The 22,103-nt window shown below is 44.9% G+C and overlaps 17 non-coding genes across 17 annotated transcripts; all 17 read left to right on the top strand.

Moving 5' to 3' along the window:
- The first annotated feature begins 50 nt into the window (after positions 1-50).
- LOC141150984 (U2 spliceosomal RNA) lies at positions 51-241 on the top strand. Its single transcript, XR_012246965.1, has one exon. It is a non-coding gene; the product is annotated as a U2 spliceosomal RNA (small nuclear RNA).
- A 1,114-nt stretch (positions 242-1,355) lies between these two features.
- On the top strand, positions 1,356-1,546 carry LOC141149683 (U2 spliceosomal RNA). The gene has a single exon (XR_012245973.1). It is a non-coding gene; the product is annotated as a U2 spliceosomal RNA (small nuclear RNA).
- Positions 1,547-2,661: 1,115 nt separating this feature from the next.
- LOC141150972 (U2 spliceosomal RNA) lies at positions 2,662-2,852 on the top strand. Its single transcript, XR_012246964.1, has one exon. It is a non-coding gene; the product is annotated as a U2 spliceosomal RNA (small nuclear RNA).
- A 1,115-nt stretch (positions 2,853-3,967) lies between these two features.
- LOC141149410 (U2 spliceosomal RNA) lies at positions 3,968-4,158 on the top strand. The gene has a single exon (XR_012245709.1). It is a non-coding gene; the product is annotated as a U2 spliceosomal RNA (small nuclear RNA).
- A 1,115-nt stretch (positions 4,159-5,273) lies between these two features.
- Positions 5,274-5,464, top strand: LOC141150960 (U2 spliceosomal RNA). The gene has a single exon (XR_012246963.1). It is a non-coding gene; the product is annotated as a U2 spliceosomal RNA (small nuclear RNA).
- Positions 5,465-6,582: 1,118 nt separating this feature from the next.
- Positions 6,583-6,773, top strand: LOC141149401 (U2 spliceosomal RNA). The gene has a single exon (XR_012245700.1). It is a non-coding gene; the product is annotated as a U2 spliceosomal RNA (small nuclear RNA).
- Positions 6,774-7,888: 1,115 nt separating this feature from the next.
- On the top strand, positions 7,889-8,079 carry LOC141150949 (U2 spliceosomal RNA). The gene has a single exon (XR_012246961.1). It is a non-coding gene; the product is annotated as a U2 spliceosomal RNA (small nuclear RNA).
- A 1,115-nt stretch (positions 8,080-9,194) lies between these two features.
- LOC141149399 (U2 spliceosomal RNA) lies at positions 9,195-9,385 on the top strand. Its single transcript, XR_012245698.1, has one exon. It is a non-coding gene; the product is annotated as a U2 spliceosomal RNA (small nuclear RNA).
- Positions 9,386-10,500: 1,115 nt separating this feature from the next.
- LOC141150937 (U2 spliceosomal RNA) lies at positions 10,501-10,691 on the top strand. Its single transcript, XR_012246959.1, has one exon. It is a non-coding gene; the product is annotated as a U2 spliceosomal RNA (small nuclear RNA).
- A 1,115-nt stretch (positions 10,692-11,806) lies between these two features.
- On the top strand, positions 11,807-11,997 carry LOC141150926 (U2 spliceosomal RNA). Its single transcript, XR_012246954.1, has one exon. It is a non-coding gene; the product is annotated as a U2 spliceosomal RNA (small nuclear RNA).
- A 1,115-nt stretch (positions 11,998-13,112) lies between these two features.
- Positions 13,113-13,303, top strand: LOC141149409 (U2 spliceosomal RNA). Its single transcript, XR_012245708.1, has one exon. It is a non-coding gene; the product is annotated as a U2 spliceosomal RNA (small nuclear RNA).
- Positions 13,304-14,415: 1,112 nt separating this feature from the next.
- On the top strand, positions 14,416-14,606 carry LOC141150914 (U2 spliceosomal RNA). The gene has a single exon (XR_012246952.1). It is a non-coding gene; the product is annotated as a U2 spliceosomal RNA (small nuclear RNA).
- A 1,115-nt stretch (positions 14,607-15,721) lies between these two features.
- LOC141150903 (U2 spliceosomal RNA) lies at positions 15,722-15,912 on the top strand. The gene has a single exon (XR_012246950.1). It is a non-coding gene; the product is annotated as a U2 spliceosomal RNA (small nuclear RNA).
- Positions 15,913-17,027: 1,115 nt separating this feature from the next.
- On the top strand, positions 17,028-17,218 carry LOC141149398 (U2 spliceosomal RNA). Its single transcript, XR_012245697.1, has one exon. It is a non-coding gene; the product is annotated as a U2 spliceosomal RNA (small nuclear RNA).
- A 1,115-nt stretch (positions 17,219-18,333) lies between these two features.
- Positions 18,334-18,524, top strand: LOC141150891 (U2 spliceosomal RNA). The gene has a single exon (XR_012246949.1). It is a non-coding gene; the product is annotated as a U2 spliceosomal RNA (small nuclear RNA).
- A 1,115-nt stretch (positions 18,525-19,639) lies between these two features.
- Positions 19,640-19,830, top strand: LOC141150880 (U2 spliceosomal RNA). Its single transcript, XR_012246947.1, has one exon. It is a non-coding gene; the product is annotated as a U2 spliceosomal RNA (small nuclear RNA).
- A 1,115-nt stretch (positions 19,831-20,945) lies between these two features.
- Positions 20,946-21,136, top strand: LOC141149405 (U2 spliceosomal RNA). The gene has a single exon (XR_012245704.1). It is a non-coding gene; the product is annotated as a U2 spliceosomal RNA (small nuclear RNA).
- Positions 21,137-22,103: the final 967 nt, after the last annotated feature.

Genomic DNA, 22,103 nt, shown 5'->3' with positions numbered 1-22,103 from the left:
GACTTTTCAGGATCCTTGGGTGGCTCCGTAGTTTGAAACCAATTCTGGTTATCGCTTCTCGGCCTTTTGGCTAAGATCAAGTGTAGTATCTGTTCTTATCAGTTTAATATCTGATACGTCCCCTATCTGGGGACCATATATTAAATGGATTTTTAGAACAGGGAGATGGAAAAAGAGCTTGCTCTGTCCACTCCACGCATTGACCTGGTATTGCAGTATCTCCAGGACCGGTGCACCCCTTCTTTAATGCAGTTTCTAAAATCAGAAAGAATTGAATTCAATGTTTTTTGTTCATTTTGCTTGTTTGTCGGATTTTGGGATGGACTCTTTGGCTTTGCTTTTCTTCTCCTCATTGGATTTTTCATGTTCAAAGTTGCAGAAGCCAGATTACAAGCTCATTTTGGTTCAACTTCAGCAACTGTGCATTGCATTGCCATGTAATGTGATGCAATGCTATCTTTCTAGCTCTCCCTTTTTACTTCCTTTTGGATAAACAGACATATTAGGCAAGCATTTTGGAGCTTTCACCTAAATAACTACAGGTGGTGAGATAAGCTGCACAATATAATTGACCTTTCAGTATATTGTTGCACACACACCATCTATTTAGCAAATGCCCTTGTTATCAACAGCAGCCTTTTAAACTCACCTGAGCTAACAGGTATGTGCGCTGGTTACTCTGCTGCGCTTAAAATTTCTTTTTTGGTTTGCTACAATGCCTTTTCTGAAACGTTGTCTCCTTCTGCTGGAACACTGACTTCTTTCATTTAATGCCTGCAGACTATAAAAGAGAACCCAACCCAAAAGTTTGGTTGATTAGTCTGTGGCATTCTGTTAAACTGTTGCTTATGGCGGTCTCTGTGAGCTTCTCAGCGACATTCAGCCAGCCAGGTATCCTGCCTGCAGTAGATGGAATGTGGCAATGGAACGCTGGCTGCGCGTGTCATAATAGGCTCTGAGCCTTTATATACCTGTGCACAGCAGCAGCCACCTTCAGTCTGCTGCTGGACAGCCAGCAGCAGCAGCAGCAGGAGAGGTATGTAATCAGGAGCCCTCCTGCTAAGGGTAGACAGCTGCTCGTTCCACCCCACCCCCCGCCTTAATTGGTTCTCCTCCCTTCCAACGGTGTTGAGGCGGGTGGGAACAGCAGGGGGTGAAGGTGCTGTGTTTAAAGAGGTGGAGTTATGCAGATCTAAAACGCGTGGATTGCAGCAGCAGCAAGCCGAAAAGTGCAGGCATGTAAGGGATCTAGAGGTTGACAACATGTCTTCTTAACGGGAGTCCAGGAGCTCATCTCCACAAATGGACTTTTCAGGATCCTTGGGTGGCTCCGTAGTTTGAAACCAATTCTGGTTATCGCTTCTCGGCCTTTTGGCTAAGATCAAGTGTAGTATCTGTTCTTATCAGTTTAATATCTGATACATCCCCTATCTGGGGACCATATATTAAATGGATTTTTAGAACAGGGAGATGGAAAAAGAGCTTGCTCTGTCCACTCCACGCATTGACCTGGTATTGCAGTATCTCCAGGACCGGTGCACCCCTTCTTTAATGCAGTTTCTAAAATCAGAAAGAATTGAATTCAATGTTTTTTGTTCATTTTGCTTGTTTGTCGGATTTTGGGATGGACTCTTTGGCTTTGCTTTTCTTCTCCTCATTGGATTTTTCATGTTCAAAGTTGCAGAAGCCAGATTACAAGCTCATTTTGGTTCAACTTCAGCAACTGTGCATTGCATTGCCATGTAATGTGATGCAATGCTATCTTTCTAGCTCTCCCTTTTTACTTCCTTTTGGATAAACAGACATATTAGGCAAGCATTTTGGAGCTTTCACCTAAATAACTACAGGTGGTGAGATAAGCTGCACAATATAATTGACCTTTCAGTATATTGTTGCACACACACCATCTATTTAGCAAATGCCCTTGTTATCAACAGCAGCCTTTTAAACTCACCTGAGCTAACAGGTATGTGCGCTGGTTACTCTGCTGCGCTTAAAATTTCTTTTTTGGTTTGCTACAATGCCTTTTCTGAAACGTTGTCTCCTTCTGCTGGAACACTGACTTCTTTCATTTAATGCCTGCAGACTATAAAAGAGAACCCAACCCAAAAAGTTTGGTTGATTAGTCTGTGGCATTCTGTTAAACTGTTGCTTATGGCGGTCTCTGTGAGCTTCTCAGCGACATTCAGCCAGCCAGGTATCCTGCCTGCAGTAGATGGAATGTGGCAATGGAACGCTGGCTGCGCGTGTCATAATAGGCTCTGAGCCTTTATATACCTGTGCACAGCAGCAGCCACCTTCAGTCTGCTGCTGGACAGCCAGCAGCAGCAGCAGCAGGAGAGGTATGTAATCAGGAGCCCTCCTGCTAAGGGTAGACAGCTGCTCGTTCCACCCCACCCCCCGCCTTAATTGGTTCTCCTCCCTTCCAACGGTGTTGAGGCGGGTGGGAACAGCAGGGGGTGAAGGTGCTGTGTTTAAAGAGGTGGAGTTATGCAGATCTAAAACGCGTGGATTGCAGCAGCAGCAAGCCGAAAAGTGCAGGCATGTAAGGGATCTAGAGGTTGACAACATGTCTTCTTAACGGGAGTCCAGGAGCTCATCTCCACAAATGGACTTTTCAGGATCCTTGGGTGGCTCCGTAGTTTGAAACCAATTCTGGTTATCGCTTCTCGGCCTTTTGGCTAAGATCAAGTGTAGTATCTGTTCTTATCAGTTTAATATCTGATACGTCCCCTATCTGGGGACCATATATTAAATGGATTTTTAGAACAGGGAGATGGAAAAAGAGCTTGCTCTGTCCACTCCACGCATTGACCTGGTATTGCAGTATCTCCAGGACCGGTGCACCCCTTCTTTAATGCAGTTTCTAAAATCAGAAAGAATTGAATTCAATGTTTTTTGTTCATTTTGCTTGTTTGTCGGATTTTGGGATGGACTCTTTGGCTTTGCTTTTCTTCTCCTCATTGGATTTTTCATGTTCAAAGTTGCAGAAGCCAGATTACAAGCTCATTTTGGTTCAACTTCAGCAACTGTGCATTGCATTGCCATGTAATGTGATGCAATGCTATCTTTCTAGCTCTCCCTTTTTACTTCCTTTTGGATAAACAGACATATTAGGCAAGCATTTTGGAGCTTTCACCTAAATAACTACAGGTGGTGAGATAAGCTGCACAATATAATTGACCTTTCAGTATATTGTTGCACACACACCATCTATTTAGCAAATGCCCTTGTTATCAACAGCAGCCTTTTAAACTCACCTGAGCTAACAGGTATGTGCGCTGGTTACTCTGCTGCGCTTAAAATTTCTTTTTTGGTTTGCTACAATGCCTTTTCTGAAACGTTGTCTCCTTCTGCTGGAACACTGACTTCTTTCATTTAATGCCTGCAGACTATAAAAGAGAACCCAACCCAAAAAGTTTGGTTGATTAGTCTGTGGCATTCTGTTAAACTGTTGCTTATGGCGGTCTCTGTGAGCTTCTCAGCGACATTCAGCCAGCCAGGTATCCTGCCTGCAGTAGATGGAATGTGGCAATGGAACGCTGGCTGCGCGTGTCATAATAGGCTCTGAGCCTTTATATACCTGTGCACAGCAGCAGCCACCTTCAGTCTGCTGCTGGACAGCCAGCAGCAGCAGCAGCAGGAGAGGTATGTAATCAGGAGCCCTCCTGCTAAGGGTAGACAGCTGCTCGTTCCACCCCACCCCCCGCCTTAATTGGTTCTCCTCCCTTCCAACGGTGTTGAGGCGGGTGGGAACAGCAGGGGGTGAAGGTGCTGTGTTTAAAGAGGTGGAGTTATGCAGATCTAAAACGCGTGGATTGCAGCAGCAGCAAGCCGAAAAGTGCAGGCATGTAAGGGATCTAGAGGTTGACAACATGTCTTCTTAACGGGAGTCCAGGAGCTCATCTCCACAAATGGACTTTTCAGGATCCTTGGGTGGCTCCGTAGTTTGAAACCAATTCTGGTTATCGCTTCTCGGCCTTTTGGCTAAGATCAAGTGTAGTATCTGTTCTTATCAGTTTAATATCTGATACGTCCCCTATCTGGGGACCATATATTAAATGGATTTTTAGAACAGGGAGATGGAAAAAGAGCTTGCTCTGTCCACTCCACGCACTGACCTGGTATTGCAGTATCTCCAGGACCGGTGCACCCCTTCTTTAATGCAGTTTCTAAAATCAGAAAGAATTGAATTCAATGTTTTTTGTTCATTTTGCTTGTTTGTCGGATTTTGGGATGGACTCTTTGGCTTTGCTTTTCTTCTCCTCATTGGATTTTTCATGTTCAAAGTTGCAGAAGCCAGATTACAAGCTCATTTTGGTTCAACTTCAGCAACTGTGCATTGCATTGCCATGTAATGTGATGCAATGCTATCTTTCTAGCTCTCCCTTTTTACTTCCTTTTGGATAAACAGACATATTAGGCAAGCATTTTGGAGCTTTCACCTAAATAACTACAGGTGGTGAGATAAGCTGCACAATATAATTGACCTTTCAGTATATTGTTGCACACACACCATCTATTTAGCAAATGCCCTTGTTATCAACAGCAGCCTTTTAAACTCACCTGAGCTAACAGGTATGTGCGCTGGTTACTCTGCTGCGCTTAAAATTTCTTTTTTGGTTTGCTACAATGCCTTTTCTGAAACGTTGTCTCCTTCTGCTGGAACACTGACTTCTTTCATTTAATGCCTGCAGACTATAAAAGAGAACCCAACCCAAAAAGTTTGGTTGATTAGTCTGTGGCATTCTGTTAAACTGTTGCTTATGGCGGTCTCTGTGAGCTTCTCAGCGACATTCAGCCAGCCAGGTATCCTGCCTGCAGTAGATGGAATGTGGCAATGGAACGCTGGCTGCGCGTGTCATAATAGGCTCTGAGCCTTTATATACCTGTGCACAGCAGCAGCCACCTTCAGTCTGCTGCTGGACAGCCAGCAGCAGCAGCAGCAGGAGAGGTATGTAATCAGGAGCCCTCCTGCTAAGGGTAGACAGCTGCTCGTTCCACCCCACCCCCCGCCTTAATTGGTTCTCCTCCCTTCCAACGGTGTTGAGGCGGGTGGGAACAGCAGGGGGTGAAGGTGCTGTGTTTAAAGAGGTGGAGTTATGCAGATCTAAAACGCGTGGATTGCAGCAGCAGCAAGCCGAAAAGTGCAGGCATGTAAGGGATCTAGAGGTTGACAACATGTCTTCTTAACGGGAGTCCAGGAGCTCATCTCCACAAATGGACTTTTCAGGATCCTTGGGTGGCTCCGTAGTTTGAAACCAATTCTGGTTATCGCTTCTCGGCCTTTTGGCTAAGATCAAGTGTAGTATCTGTTCTTATCAGTTTAATATCTGATACGTCCCCTATCTGGGGACCATATATTAAATGGATTTTTAGAACAGGGAGATGGAAAAAGAGCTTGCTCTGTCCACTCCACGCATTGACCTGGTATTGCAGTATCTCCAGGACCGGTGCACCCCTTCTTTAATGCAGTTTCTAAAATCAGAAAGAATTGAATTCAATGTTTTTTGTTCATTTTGCTTGTTTGTCGGATTTTGGGATGGACTCTTTGGCTTTGCTTTTCTTCTCCTCATTGGATTTTTCATGTTCAAAGTTGCAGAAGCCAGATTACAAGCTCATTTTGGTTCAACTTCAGCAACTGTGCATTGCATTGCCATGTAATGTGATGCAATGCTATCTTTCTAGCTCTCCCTTTTTACTTCCTTTTGGATAAACAGACATATTAGGCAAGCATTTTGGAGCTTTCACCTAAATAACTACAGGTGGTGAGATAAGCTGCACAATATAATTGACCTTTCAGTATATTGTTGCACACACACCATCTATTTAGCAAATGCCCTTGTTATCAACAGCAGCCTTTTAAACTCACCTGAGCTAACAGGTATGTGCGCTGGTTACTCTGCTGCGCTTAAAATTTCTTTTTTGGTTTGCTACAATGCCTTTTCTGAAACGTTGTCTCCTTCTGCTGGAACACTGACTTCTTTCATTTAATGCCTGCAGACTATAAAAGAGAACCCAACCCAAAAAGTTTGGTTGATTAGTCTGTGGCATTCTGTTAAACTGTTGCTTATGGCGGTCTCTGTGAGCTTCTCAGCGACATTCAGCCAGCCAGGTATCCTGCCTGCAGTAGATGGAATGTGGCAATGGAACGCTGGCTGCGCGTGTCATAATAGGCTCTGAGCCTTTATATACCTGTGCACAGCAGCAGCCACCTTCAGTCTGCTGCTGGACAGCCAGCAGCAGCAGCAGCAGCAGGAGAGGTATGTAATCAGGAGCCCTCCTGCTAAGGGTAGACAGCTGCTCGTTCCACCCCACCCCCCGCCTTAATTGGTTCTCCTCCCTTCCAACGGTGTTGAGGCGGGTGGGAACAGCAGGGGGTGAAGGTGCTGTGTTTAAAGAGGTGGAGTTATGCAGATCTAAAACGCGTGGATTGCAGCAGCAGCAAGCCGAAAAGTGCAGGCATGTAAGGGATCTAGAGGTTGACAACATGTCTTCTTAACGGGAGTCCAGGAGCTCATCTCCACAAATGGACTTTTCAGGATCCTTGGGTGGCTCCGTAGTTTGAAACCAATTCTGGTTATCGCTTCTCGGCCTTTTGGCTAAGATCAAGTGTAGTATCTGTTCTTATCAGTTTAATATCTGATACGTCCCCTATCTGGGGACCATATATTAAATGGATTTTTAGAACAGGGAGATGGAAAAAGAGCTTGCTCTGTCCACTCCACGCATTGACCTGGTATTGCAGTATTTCCAGGACCGGTGCACCCCTTCTTTAATGCAGTTTCTAAAATCAGAAAGAATTGAATTCAATGTTTTTTGTTCATTTTGCTTGTTTGTCGGATTTTGGGATGGACTCTTTGGCTTTGCTTTTCTTCTCCTCATTGGATTTTTCATGTTCAAAGTTGCAGAAGCCAGATTACAAGCTCATTTTGGTTCAACTTCAGCAACTGTGCATTGCATTGCCATGTAATGTGATGCAATGCTATCTTTCTAGCTCTCCCTTTTTACTTCCTTTTGGATAAACAGACATATTAGGCAAGCATTTTGGAGCTTTCACCTAAATAACTACAGGTGGTGAGATAAGCTGCACAATATAATTGACCTTTCAGTATATTGTTGCACACACACCATCTATTTAGCAAATGCCCTTGTTATCAACAGCAGCCTTTTAAACTCACCTGAGCTAACAGGTATGTGCGCTGGTTACTCTGCTGCGCTTAAAATTTCTTTTTTGGTTTGCTACAATGCCTTTTCTGAAACGTTGTCTCCTTCTGCTGGAACACTGACTTCTTTCATTTAATGCCTGCAGACTATAAAAGAGAACCCAACCCAAAAAGTTTGGTTGATTAGTCTGTGGCATTCTGTTAAACTGTTGCTTATGGCGGTCTCTGTGAGCTTCTCAGCGACATTCAGCCAGCCAGGTATCCTGCCTGCAGTAGATGGAATGTGGCAATGGAACGCTGGCTGCGCGTGTCATAATAGGCTCTGAGCCTTTATATACCTGTGCACAGCAGCAGCCACCTTCAGTCTGCTGCTGGACAGCCAGCAGCAGCAGCAGCAGGAGAGGTATGTAATCAGGAGCCCTCCTGCTAAGGGTAGACAGCTGCTCGTTCCACCCCACCCCCCGCCTTAATTGGTTCTCCTCCCTTCCAACGGTGTTGAGGCGGGTGGGAACAGCAGGGGGTGAAGGTGCTGTGTTTAAAGAGGTGGAGTTATGCAGATCTAAAACGCGTGGATTGCAGCAGCAGCAAGCCGAAAAGTGCAGGCATGTAAGGGATCTAGAGGTTGACAACATGTCTTCTTAACGGGAGTCCAGGAGCTCATCTCCACAAATGGACTTTTCAGGATCCTTGGGTGGCTCCGTAGTTTGAAACCAATTCTGGTTATCGCTTCTCGGCCTTTTGGCTAAGATCAAGTGTAGTATCTGTTCTTATCAGTTTAATATCTGATACGTCCCCTATCTGGGGACCATATATTAAATGGATTTTTAGAACAGGGAGATGGAAAAAGAGCTTGCTCTGTCCACTCCACGCATTGACCTGGTATTGCAGTATCTCCAGGACCGGTGCACCCCTTCTTTAATGCAGTTTCTAAAATCAGAAAGAATTGAATTCAATGTTTTTTGTTCATTTTGCTTGTTTGTCGGATTTTGGGATGGACTCTTTGGCTTTGCTTTTCTTCTCCTCATTGGATTTTTCATGTTCAAAGTTGCAGAAGCCAGATTACAAGCTCATTTTGGTTCAACTTCAGCAACTGTGCATTGCATTGCCATGTAATGTGATGCAATGCTATCTTTCTAGCTCTCCCTTTTTACTTCCTTTTGGATAAACAGACATATTAGGCAAGCATTTTGGAGCTTTCACCTAAATAACTACAGGTGGTGAGATAAGCTGCACAATATAATTGACCTTTCAGTATATTGTTGCACACACACCATCTATTTAGCAAATGCCCTTGTTATCAACAGCAGCCTTTTAAACTCACCTGAGCTAACAGGTATGTGCGCTGGTTACTCTGCTGCGCTTAAAATTTCTTTTTTGGTTTGCTACAATGCCTTTTCTGAAACGTTGTCTCCTTCTGCTGGAACACTGACTTCTTTCATTTAATGCCTGCAGACTATAAAAGAGAACCCAACCCAAAAAGTTTGGTTGATTAGTCTGTGGCATTCTGTTAAACTGTTGCTTATGGCGGTCTCTGTGAGCTTCTCAGCGACATTCAGCCAGCCAGGTATCCTGCCTGCAGTAGATGGAATGTGGCAATGGAACGCTGGCTGCGCGTGTCATAATAGGCTCTGAGCCTTTATATACCTGTGCACAGCAGCAGCCACCTTCAGTCTGCTGCTGGACAGCCAGCAGCAGCAGCAGCAGGAGAGGTATGTAATCAGGAGCCCTCCTGCTAAGGGTAGACAGCTGCTCGTTCCACCCCACCCCCCGCCTTAATTGGTTCTCCTCCCTTCCAACGGTGTTGAGGCGGGTGGGAACAGCAGGGGGTGAAGGTGCTGTGTTTAAAGAGGTGGAGTTATGCAGATCTAAAACGCGTGGATTGCAGCAGCAGCAAGCCGAAAAGTGCAGGCATGTAAGGGATCAAGAGGTTGACAACATGTCTTCTTAACGGGAGTCCAGGAGCTCATCTCCACAAATGGACTTTTCAGGATCCTTGGGTGGCTCCGTAGTTTGAAACCAATTCTGGTTATCGCTTCTCGGCCTTTTGGCTAAGATCAAGTGTAGTATCTGTTCTTATCAGTTTAATATCTGATACGTCCCCTATCTGGGGACCATATATTAAATGGATTTTTAGAACAGGGAGATGGAAAAAGAGCTTGCTCTGTCCACTCCACGCATTGACCTGGTATTGCAGTATTTCCAGGACCGGTGCACCCCTTCTTTAATGCAGTTTCTAAAATCAGAAAGAATTGAATTCAATGTTTTTTGTTCATTTTGCTTGTTTGTCGGATTTTGGGATGGACTCTTTGGCTTTGCTTTTCTTCTCCTCATTGGATTTTTCATGTTCAAAGTTGCAGAAGCCAGATTACAAGCTCATTTTGGTTCAACTTCAGCAACTGTGCATTGCATTGCCATGTAATGTGATGCAATGCTATCTTTCTAGCTCTCCCTTTTTACTTCCTTTTGGATAAACAGACATATTAGGCAAGCATTTTGGAGCTTTCACCTAAATAACTACAGGTGGTGAGATAAGCTGCACAATATAATTGACCTTTCAGTATATTGTTGCACACACACCATCTATTTAGCAAATGCCCTTGTTATCAACAGCAGCCTTTTAAACTCACCTGAGCTAACAGGTATGTGCGCTGGTTACTCTGCTGCGCTTAAAATTTCTTTTTTGGTTTGCTACAATGCCTTTTCTGAAACGTTGTCTCCTTCTGCTGGAACACTGACTTCTTTCATTTAATGCCTGCAGACTATAAAAGAGAACCCAACCCAAAAAGTTTGGTTGATTAGTCTGTGGCATTCTGTTAAACTGTTGCTTATGGCGGTCTCTGTGAGCTTCTCAGCGACATTCAGCCAGCCAGGTATCCTGCCTGCAGTAGATGGAATGTGGCAATGGAACGCTGGCTGCGCGTGTCATAATAGGCTCTGAGCCTTTATATACCTGTGCACAGCAGCAGCCACCTTCAGTCTGCTGCTGGACAGCCAGCAGCAGCAGCAGCAGGAGAGGTATGTAATCAGGAGCCCTCCTGCTAAGGGTAGACAGCTGCTCGTTCCACCCCACCCCCCGCCTTAATTGGTTCTCCTCCCTTCCAACGGTGTTGAGGCGGGTGGGAACAGCAGGGGGTGAAGGTGCTGTGTTTAAAGAGGTGGAGTTATGCAGATCTAAAACGCGTGGATTGCAGCAGCAGCAAGCCGAAAAGTGCAGGCATGTAAGGGATCTAGAGGTTGACAACATGTCTTCTTAACGGGAGTCCAGGAGCTCATCTCCACAAATGGACTTTTCAGGATCCTTGGGTGGCTCCGTAGTTTGAAACCAATTCTGGTTATCGCTTCTCGGCCTTTTGGCTAAGATCAAGTGTAGTATCTGTTCTTATCAGTTTAATATCTGATACGTCCCCTATCTGGGGACCATATATTAAATGGATTTTTAGAACAGGGAGATGGAAAAAGAGCTTGCTCTGTCCACTCCACGCATTGACCTGGTATTGCAGTATCTCCAGGACCGGTGCACCCCTTCTTTAATGCAGTTTCTAAAATCAGAAAGAATTGAATTCAATGTTTTTTGTTCATTTTGCTTGTTTGTCGGATTTTGGGATGGACTCTTTGGCTTTGCTTTTCTTCTCCTCATTGGATTTTTCATGTTCAAAGTTGCAGAAGCCAGATTACAAGCTCATTTTGGTTCAACTTCAGCAACTGTGCATTGCATTGCCATGTAATGTGATGCAATGCTATCTTTCTAGCTCTCCCTTTTTACTTCCTTTTGGATAAACAGACATATTAGGCAAGCATTTTGGAGCTTTCACCTAAATAACTACAGGTGGTGAGATAAGCTGCACAATATAATTGACCTTTCAGTATATTGTTGCACACACACCATCTATTTAGCAAATGCCCTTGTTATCAACAGCAGCCTTTTAAACTCACCTGAGCTAACAGGTATGTGCGCTGGTTACTCTGCTGCGCTTAAAATTTCTTTTTTGGTTTGCTACAATGCCTTTTCTGAAACGTTGTCTCCTTCTGCTGGAACACTGACTTCTTTCATTTAATGCCTGCAGACTATAAAAGAGAACCCAACCCAAAAAGTTTGGTTGATTAGTCTGTGGCATTCTGTTAAACTGTTGCTTATGGCGGTCTCTGTGAGCTTCTCAGCGACATTCAGCCAGCCAGGTATCCTGCCTGCAGTAGATGGAATGTGGCAATGGAACGCTGGCTGCGCGTGTCATAATAGGCTCTGAGCCTTTATATACCTGTGCACAGCAGCAGCCACCTTCAGTCTGCTGCTGGACAGCCAGCAGCAGCAGCAGCAGGAGAGGTATGTAATCAGGAGCCCTCCTGCTAAGGGTAGACAGCTGCTCGTTCCACCCCACCCCCCGCCTTAATTGGTTCTCCTCCCTTCCAACGGTGTTGAGGCGGGTGGGAACAGCAGGGGGTGAAGGTGCTGTGTTTAAAGAGGTGGAGTTATGCAGATCTAAAACGCGTGGATTGCAGCAGCAGCAAGCCGAAAAGTGCAGGCATGTAAGGGATCTAGAGGTTGACAACATGTCTTCTTAACGGGAGTCCAGGAGCTCATCTCCACAAATGGACTTTTCAGGATCCTTGGGTGGCTCCGTAGTTTGAAACCAATTCTGGTTATCGCTTCTCGGCCTTTTGGCTAAGATCAAGTGTAGTATCTGTTCTTATCAGTTTAATATCTGATACGTCCCCTATCTGGGGACCATATATTAAATGGATTTTTAGAACAGGGAGATGGAAAAAGAGCTTGCTCTGTCCACTCCACGCATTGACCTGGTATTGCAGTATCTCCAGGACCGGTGCACCCCTTCTTTAATGCAGTTTCTAAAATCAGAAAGAATTGAATTCAATGTTTTTTGTTCATTTTGCTTGTTTGTCGGATTTTGGGATGGACTCTTTGGCTTTGCTTTTCTTCTCCTCATTGGATTTTTCATGTTCAAAGTTGCAGAAGCCAGATTACAAGCTCATTTTGGTTCAACTTCAGCAACTGTGCATTGCATTGCCATGTAATGTGATGCAATGCTATCTTTCTAGCTCTCCCTTTTTACTTCCTTTTGGATAAACAGACATATTAGGCAAGCATTTTGGAGCTTTCACCTAAATAACTACAGGTGGTGAGATAAGCTGCACAATATAATTGACCTTTCAGTATATTGTTGCACACACACCATCTATTTAGCAAATGCCCTTGTTATCAACAGCAGCCTTTTAAACTCACCTGAGCTAACAGGTATGTGCGCTGGTTACTCTGCTGCGCTTAAAATTTCTTTTTTGGTTTGCTACAATGCCTTTTCTGAAACGTTGTCTCCTTCTGCTGGAACACTGACTTCTTTCATTTAATGCCTGCAGACTATAAAAGAGAACCCAACCCAAAAAGTTTGGTTGATTAGTCTGTGGCATTCTGTTAAACTGTTGCTTATGGCGGTCTCTGTGAGCTTCTCAGCGACATTCAGCCAGCCAGGTATCCTGCCTGCAGTAGATGGAATGTGGCAATGGAACGCTGGCTGCGCGTGTCATAATAGGCTCTGAGCCTTTATATACCTGTGCACAGCAGCAGCCACCTTCAGTCTGCTGCTGGACAGCCAGCAGCAGCAGCAGCAGGAGAGGTATGTAATCAGGAGCCCTCCTGCTAAGGGTAGACAGCTGCTCGTTCCACCCCACCCCCCGCCTTAATTGGTTCTCCTCCCTTACAACGGTGTTGAGGCGGGTGGGAACAGCAGGGGGTGAAGGTGCTGTGTTTAAAGAGGTGGAGTTATGCAGATCTAAAACGCGTGGATTGCAGCAGCAGCAAGCCGAAAAGTGCAGGCATGTAAGGGATCAAGAGGTTGACAACATGTCTTCTTAACGGGAGTCCAGGAGCTCATCTCCACAAATGGACTTTTCAGGATCCTTGGGTGGCTCCGTAGTTTGAAACCAATTCTGGTTATCGCTTCTCGGCCTTTTGGCTAAGATCAAGTGTAGTATCTGTTCTTATCAGTTTAATATCTGATACGTCCCCTATCTGGGGACCATATATTAAATGGATTTTTAGAACAGGGAGATGGAAAAAGAGCTTGCTCTGTCCACTCCACGCACTGACCTGGTATTGCAGTATCTCCAGGACCGGTGCACCCCTTCTTTAATGCAGTTTCTAAAATCAGAAAGAATTGAATTCAATGTTTTTTGTTCATTTTGCTTGTTTGTCGGATTTTGGGATGGACTCTTTGGCTTTGCTTTTCTTCTCCTCATTGGATTTTTCATGTTCAAAGTTGCAGAAGCCAGATTACAAGCTCATTTTGGTTCAACTTCAGCAACTGTGCATTGCATTGCCATGTAATGTGATGCAATGCTATCTTTCTAGCTCTCCCTTTTTACTTCCTTTTGGATAAACAGACATATTAGGCAAGCATTTTGGAGCTTTCACCTAAATAACTACAGGTGGTGAGATAAGCTGCACAATATAATTGACCTTTCAGTATATTGTTGCACACACACCATCTATTTAGCAAATGCCCTTGTTATCAACAGCAGCCTTTTAAACTCACCTGAGCTAACAGGTATGTGCGCTGGTTACTCTGCTGCGCTTAAAATTTCTTTTTTGGTTTGCTACAATGCCTTTTCTGAAACGTTGTCTCCTTCTGCTGGAACACTGACTTCTTTCATTTAATGCCTGCAGACTATAAAAGAGAACCCAACCCAAAAAGTTTGGTTGATTAGTCTGTGGCATTCTGTTAAACTGTTGCTTATGGCGGTCTCTGTGAGCTTCTCAGCGACATTCAGCCAGCCAGGTATCCTGCCTGCAGTAGATGGAATGTGGCAATGGAACGCTGGCTGCGCGTGTCATAATAGGCTCTGAGCCTTTATATACCTGTGCACAGCAGCAGCCACCTTCAGTCTGCTGCTGGACAGCCAGCAGCAGCAGCAGGAGAGGTATGTAATCAGGAGCCCTCCTGCTAAGGGTAGACAGCTGCTCGTTCCACCCCACCCCCCGCCTTAATTGGTTCTCCTCCCTTCCAACGGTGTTGAGGCGGGTGGGAACAGCAGGGGGTGAAGGTGCTGTGTTTAAAGAGGTGGAGTTATGCAGATCTAAAACGCGTGGATTGCAGCAGCAGCAAGCCGAAAAGTGCAGGCATGTAAGGGATCTAGAGGTTGACAACATGTCTTCTTAACGGGAGTCCAGGAGCTCATCTCCACAAATGGACTTTTCAGGATCCTTGGGTGGCTCCGTAGTTTGAAACCAATTCTGGTTATCGCTTCTCGGCCTTTTGGCTAAGATCAAGTGTAGTATCTGTTCTTATCAGTTTAATATCTGATACGTCCCCTATCTGGGGACCATATATTAAATGGATTTTTAGAACAGGGAGATGGAAAAAGAGCTTGCTCTGTCCACTCCACGCATTGACCTGGTATTGCAGTATCTCCAGGACCGGTGCACCCCTTCTTTAATGCAGTTTCTAAAATCAGAAAGAATTGAATTCAATGTTTTTTGTTCATTTTGCTTGTTTGTCGGATTTTGGGATGGACTCTTTGGCTTTGCTTTTCTTCTCCTCATTGGATTTTTCATGTTCAAAGTTGCAGAAGCCAGATTACAAGCTCATTTTGGTTCAACTTCAGCAACTGTGCATTGCATTGCCATGTAATGTGATGCAATGCTATCTTTCTAGCTCTCCCTTTTTACTTCCTTTTGGATAAACAGACATATTAGGCAAGCATTTTGGAGCTTTCACCTAAATAACTACAGGTGGTGAGATAAGCTGCACAATATAATTGACCTTTCAGTATATTGTTGCACACACACCATCTATTTAGCAAATGCCCTTGTTATCAACAGCAGCCTTTTAAACTCACCTGAGCTAACAGGTATGTGCGCTGGTTACTCTGCTGCGCTTAAAATTTCTTTTTTGGTTTGCTACAATGCCTTTTCTGAAACGTTGTCTCCTTCTGCTGGAACACTGACTTCTTTCATTTAATGCCTGCAGACTATAAAAGAGAACCCAACCCAAAAAGTTTGGTTGATTAGTCTGTGGCATTCTGTTAAACTGTTGCTTATGGCGGTCTCTGTGAGCTTCTCAGCGACATTCAGCCAGCCAGGTATCCTGCCTGCAGTAGATGGAATGTGGCAATGGAACGCTGGCTGCGCGTGTCATAATAGGCTCTGAGCCTTTATATACCTGTGCACAGCAGCAGCCACCTTCAGTCTGCTGCTGGACAGCCAGCAGCAGCAACAGCAGGAGAGGTATGTAATCAGGAGCCCTCCTGCTAAGGGTAGACAGCTGCTCGTTCCACCCCACCCCCCGCCTTAATTGGTTCTCCTCCCTTCCAACGGTGTTGAGGCGGGTGGGAACAGCAGGGGGTGAAGGTGCTGTGTTTAAAGAGGTGGAGTTATGCAGATCTAAAACGCGTGGATTGCAGCAGCAGCAAGCCGAAAAGTGCAGGCATGTAAGGGATCTAGAGGTTGACAACATGTCTTCTTAACGGGAGTCCAGGAGCTCATCTCCACAAATGGACTTTTCAGGATCCTTGGGTGGCTCCGTAGTTTGAAACCAATTCTGGTTATCGCTTCTCGGCCTTTTGGCTAAGATCAAGTGTAGTATCTGTTCTTATCAGTTTAATATCTGATACGTCCCCTATCTGGGGACCATATATTAAATGGATTTTTAGAACAGGGAGATGGAAAAAGAGCTTGCTCTGTCCACTCCACGCATTGACCTGGTATTGCAGTATCTCCAGGACCGGTGCACCCCTTCTTTAATGCAGTTTCTAAAATCAGAAAGAATTGAATTCAATGTTTTTTGTTCATTTTGCTTGTTTGTCGGATTTTGGGATGGACTCTTTGGCTTTGCTTTTCTTCTCCTCATTGGATTTTTCATGTTCAAAGTTGCAGAAGCCAGATTACAAGCTCATTTTGGTTCAACTTCAGCAACTGTGCATTGCATTGCCATGTAATGTGATGCAATGCTATCTTTCTAGCTCTCCCTTTTTACTTCCTTTTGGATAAACAGACATATTAGGCAAGCATTTTGGAGCTTTCACCTAAATAACTACAGGTGGTGAGATAAGCTGCACAATATAATTGACCTTTCAGTATATTGTTGCACACACACCATCTATTTAGCAAATGCCCTTGTTATCAACAGCAGCCTTTTAAACTCACCTGAGCTAACAGGTATGTGCGCTGGTTACTCTGCTGCGCTTAAAATTTCTTTTTTGGTTTGCTACAATGCCTTTTCTGAAACGTTGTCTCCTTCTGCTGGAACACTGACTTCTTTCATTTAATGCCTGCAGACTATAAAAGAGAACCCAACCCAAAAAGTTTGGTTGATTAGTCTGTGGCATTCTGTTAAACTGTTGCTTATGGCGGTCTCTGTGAGCTTCTCAGCGACATTCAGCCAGCCAGGTATCCTGCCTGCAGTAGATGGAATGTGGCAATGGAACGCTGGCTGCGCGTGTCATAATAGGCTCTGAGCCTTTATATACCTGTGCACAGCAGCAGCCACCTTCAGTCTGCTGCTGGACAGCCAGCAGCAGCAGCAGCAGGAGAGGTATGTAATCAGGAGCCCTCCTGCTAAGGGTAGACAGCTGCTCGTTCCACCCCACCCCCCGCCTTAATTGGTTCTCCTCCCTTCCAACGGTGTTGAGGCGGGTGGGAACAGCAGGGGGTGAAGGTGCTGTGTTTAAAGAGGTGGAGTTATGCAGATCTAAAACGCGTGGATTGCAGCAGCAGCAAGCCGAAAAGTGCAGGCATGTAAGGGATCAAGAGGTTGACAACATGTCTTCTTAACGGGAGTCCAGGAGCTCATCTCCACAAATGGACTTTTCAGGATCCTTGGGTGGCTCCGTAGTTTGAAACCAATTCTGGTTATCGCTTCTCGGCCTTTTGGCTAAGATCAAGTGTAGTATCTGTTCTTATCAGTTTAATATCTGATACGTCCCCTATCTGGGGACCATATATTAAATGGATTTTTAGAACAGGGAGATGGAAAAAGAGCTTGCTCTGTCCACTCCACGCATTGACCTGGTATTGCAGTATTTCCAGGACCGGTGCACCCCTTCTTTAATGCAGTTTCTAAAATCAGAAAGAATTGAATTCAATGTTTTTTGTTCATTTTGCTTGTTTGTCGGATTTTGGGATGGACTCTTTGGCTTTGCTTTTCTTCTCCTCATTGGATTTTTCATGTTCAAAGTTGCAGAAGCCAGATTACAAGCTCATTTTGGTTCAACTTCAGCAACTGTGCATTGCATTGCCATGTAATGTGATGCAATGCTATCTTTCTAGCTCTTCCTTTTTACTTCCTTTTGGATAAACAGACATATTAGGCAAGCATTTTGGAGCTTTCACCTAAATAACTACAGGTGGTGAGATAAGCTGCACAATATAATTGACCTTTCAGTATATTGTTGCACACACACCATCTATTTAGCAAATGCCCTTGTTATCAACAGCAGCCTTTTAAACTCACCTGAGCTAACAGGTATGTGCGCTGGTTACTCTGCTGCGCTTAAAATTTCTTTTTTGGTTTGCTACAATGCCTTTTCTGAAACGTTGTCTCCTTCTGCTGGAACACTGACTTCTTTCATTTAATGCCTGCAGACTATAAAAGAGAACCCAACCCAAAAAGTTTGGTTGATTAGTCTGTGGCATTCTGTTAAACTGTTGCTTATGGCGGTCTCTGTGAGCTTCTCAGCGACATTCAGCCAGCCAGGTATCCTGCCTGCAGTAGATGGAATGTGGCAATGGAACGCTGGCTGCGCGTGTCATAATAGGCTCTGAGCCTTTATATACCTGTGCACAGCAGCAGCCACCTTCAGTCTGCTGCTGGACAGCCAGCAGCAGCAGCAGCAGGAGAGGTATGTAATCAGGAGCCCTCCTGCTAAGGGTAGACAGCTGCTCGTTCCACCCCACCCCCCGCCTTAATTGGTTCTCCTCCCTTCCAACGGTGTTGAGGCGGGTGGGAACAGCAGGGGGTGAAGGTGCTGTGTTTAAAGAGGTGGAGTTATGCAGATCTAAAATGCGTGGATTGCAGCAGCAGCAAGCCGAAAAGTGCAGGCATGTAAGGGATCTAGAGGTTGACAACATGTCTTCTTAACGGGAGTCCAGGAGCTCATCTCCACAAATGGACTTTTCAGGATCCTTGGGTGGCTCCGTAGTTTGAAACCAATTCTGGTTATCGCTTCTCGGCCTTTTGGCTAAGATCAAGTGTAGTATCTGTTCTTATCAGTTTAATATCTGATACGTCCCCTATCTGGGGACCATATATTAAATGGATTTTTAGAACAGGGAGATGGAAAAAGAGCTTGCTCTGTCCACTCCACGCATTGACCTGGTATTGCAGTATCTCCAGGACCGGTGCACCCCTTCTTTAATGCAGTTTCTAAAATCAGAAAGAATTGAATTCAATGTTTTTTGTTCATTTTGCTTGTTTGTCGGATTTTGGGATGGACTCTTTGGCTTTGCTTTTCTTCTCCTCATTGGATTTTTCATGTTCAAAGTTGCAGAAGCCAGATTACAAGCTCATTTTGGTTCAACTTCAGCAACTGTGCATTGCATTGCCATGTAATGTGATGCAATGCTATCTTTCTAGCTCTCCCTTTTTACTTCCTTTTGGATAAACAGACATATTAGGCAAGCATTTTGGAGCTTTCACCTAAATAACTACAGGTGGTGAGATAAGCTGCACAATATAATTGACCTTTCAGTATATTGTTGCACACACACCATCTATTTAGCAAATGCCCTTGTTATCAACAGCAGCCTTTTAAACTCACCTGAGCTAACAGGTATGTGCGCTGGTTACTCTGCTGCGCTTAAAATTTCTTTTTTGGTTTGCTACAATGCCTTTTCTGAAACGTTGTCTCCTTCTGCTGGAACACTGACTTCTTTCATTTAATGCCTGCAGACTATAAAAGAGAACCCAACCCAAAAAGTTTGGTTGATTAGTCTGTGGCATTCTGTTAAACTGTTGCTTATGGCGGTCTCTGTGAGCTTCTCAGCGACATTCAGCCAGCCAGGTATCCTGCCTGCAGTAGATGGAATGTGGCAATGGAACGCTGGCTGCGCGTGTCATAATAGGCTCTGAGCCTTTATATACCTGTGCACAGCAGCAGCCACCTTCAGTCTGCTGCTGGACAGCCAGCAGCAGCAGCAGCAGGAGAGGTATGTAATCAGGAGCCCTCCTGCTAAGGGTAGACAGCTGCTCGTTCCACCCCACCCCCCGCCTTAATTGGTTCTCCTCCCTTCCAACGGTGTTGAGGCGGGTGGGAACAGCAGGGGGTGAAGGTGCTGTGTTTAAAGAGGTGGAGTTATGCAGATCTAAAACGCGTGGATTGCAGCAGCAGCAAGCCGAAAAGTGCAGGCATGTAAGGGATCTAGAGGTTGACAACATGTCTTCTTAACGGGAGTCCAGGAGCTCATCTCCACAAATGGACTTTTCAGGATCCTTGGGTGGCTCCGTAGTTTGAAACCAATTCTGGTTATCGCTTCTCGGCCTTTTGGCTAAGATCAAGTGTAGTATCTGTTCTTATCAGTTTAATATCTGATACGTCCCCTATCTGGGGACCATATATTAAATGGATTTTTAGAACAGGGAGATGGAAAAAGAGCTTGCTCTGTCCACTCCACGCATTGACCTGGTATTGCAGTATCTCCAGGACCGGTGCACCCCTTCTTTAATGCAGTTTCTAAAATCAGAAAGAATTGAATTCAATGTTTTTTGTTCATTTTGCTTGTTTGTCGGATTTTGGGATGGACTCTTTGGCTTTGCTTTTCTTCTCCTCATTGGATTTTTCATGTTCAAAGTTGCAGAAGCCAGATTACAAGCTCATTTTGGTTCAACTTCAGCAACTGTGCATTGCATTGCCATGTAATGTGATGCAATGCTATCTTTCTAGCTCTCCCTTTTTACTTCCTTTTGGATAAACAGACATATTAGGCAAGCATTTTGGAGCTTTCACCTAAATAACTACAGGTGGTGAGATAAGCTGCACAATATAATTGACCTTTCAGTATATTGTTGCACACACACCATCTATTTAGCAAATGCCCTTGTTATCAACAGCAGCCTTTTAAACTCACCTGAGCTAACAGGTATGTGCGCTGGTTACTCTGCTGCGCTTAAAATTTCTTTTTTGGTTTGCTACAATGCCTTTTCTGAAACGTTGTCTCCTTCTGCTGGAACACTGACTTCTTTCATTTAATGCCTGCAGACTATAAAAGAGAACCCAACCCAAAAAGTTTGGTTGATTAGTCTGTGGCATTCTGTTAAACTGTTGCTTATGGCGGTCTCTGTGAGCTTCTCAGCGACATTCAGCCAGCCAGGTATCCTGCCTGCAGTAGATGGAATGTGGCAATGGAACGCTGGCTGCGCGTGTCATAATAGGCTCTGAGCCTTTATATACCTGTGCACAGCAGCAGCCACCTTCAGTCTGCTGCTGGACAGCCAGCAGCAGCAGCAGCAGGAGAGGTATGTAATCAGGAGCCCTCCTGCTAAGGGTAGACAGCTGCTCATTCCACCCCACCCCCCGCCTTAATTGGTTCTCCTCCCTTCCAACGGTGTTGAGGCGGGTGGGAACAGCAGGGGGTGAAGGTGCTGTGTTTAAAGAGGTGGAGTTATGCAGATCTAAAACGCGTGGATTGCAGCAGCAGCAAGCCGAAAAGTGCAGGCATGTAAGGGATCAAGAGGTTGACAACATGTCTTCTTAACGGGAGTCCAGGAGCTCATCTCCACAAATGGACTTTTCAGGATCCTTGGGTGGCTCCGTAGTTTGAAACCAATTCTGGTTATCGCTTCTCGGCCTTTTGGCTAAGATCAAGTGTAGTATCTGTTCTTATCAGTTTAATATCTGATACGTCCCCTATCTGGGGACCATATATTAAATGGATTTTTAGAACAGGGAGATGGAAAAAGAGCTTGCTCTGTCCACTCCACGCATTGACCTGGTATTGCAGTATCGCCAGGACCGGTGCACCCCTTCTTTAATGCAGTTTCTAAAATCAGAAAGAATTGAATTCAATGTTTTTTGTTCATTTTGCTTGTTTGTCGGATTTTGGGATGGACTCTTTGGCTTTGCTTTTCTTCTCCTCATTGGATTTTTCATGTTCAAAGTTGCAGAAGCCAGATTACAAGCTCATTTTGGTTCAACTTCAGCAACTGTGCATTGCATTGCCATGTAATGTGATGCAATGCTATCTTTCTAGCTCTCCCTTTTTACTTCCTTTTGGATAAACAGACATATTAGGCAAGCATTTTGGAGCTTTCACCTAAATAACTACAGGTGGTGAGATAAGATGCACAACATAATTGACCTTTCAGTATATTGTTGCACACACACCATCTATTTAGCAAATGCCCTTGTTATCAACAGCAGCCTTTTAAACTCACCTGAGCTAACAGGTATGTGCGCTGGTTACTCTGCTGCGCTTAAAATTTCTTTTTTGGTTTGCTACAATGCCTTTTCTGAAACGTTGTCTCCTTCTGCTGGAACACTGACTTCTTTCATTTAATGCCTGCAGACTATAAAAGAGAACCCAACCCAAAAAGTTTGGTTGATTAGTCTGTGGCATTCTGTTAAACTGTTGCTTATGGCGGTCTCTGTGAGCTTCTCAGCGACATTCAGCCAGCCAGGTATCCTGCCTGCAGTAGATGGAATGTGGCAATGGAACGCTGGCTGCGCGTGTCATAATAGGCTCTGAGCCTTTATATACCTGTGCACAGCAGCAGCCACCTTCAGTCTGCTGCTGGACAGCCAGCAGCAGCAGCAGCAGGAGAGGTATGTAATCAGGAGCCCTCCTGCTAAGGGTAGACAGCTGCTCGTTCCACCCCACCCCCCGCCTTAATTGGTTCTCCTCCCTTCCAACGGTGTTGAGGCGGGTGGGAACAGCAGGGGGTGAAGGTGCTGTGTTTAAAGAGGTGGAGTTATGCAGATCTAAAACGCGTGGAT

Source organism: Phyllobates terribilis, unplaced genomic scaffold (assembly GCF_046119375.1).
Source record: "Phyllobates terribilis strain yellow unplaced genomic scaffold, ASM4611937v1 Scaffold_5__5_contigs__length_657084704, whole genome shotgun sequence".
In the NCBI taxonomy this organism is placed as follows: domain Eukaryota; kingdom Metazoa; phylum Chordata; class Amphibia; order Anura; family Dendrobatidae; genus Phyllobates; species Phyllobates terribilis.
Note: the sequence above shows the minus strand (reverse complement) of the source record. Positions and strands in the feature narration are given on the sequence as shown.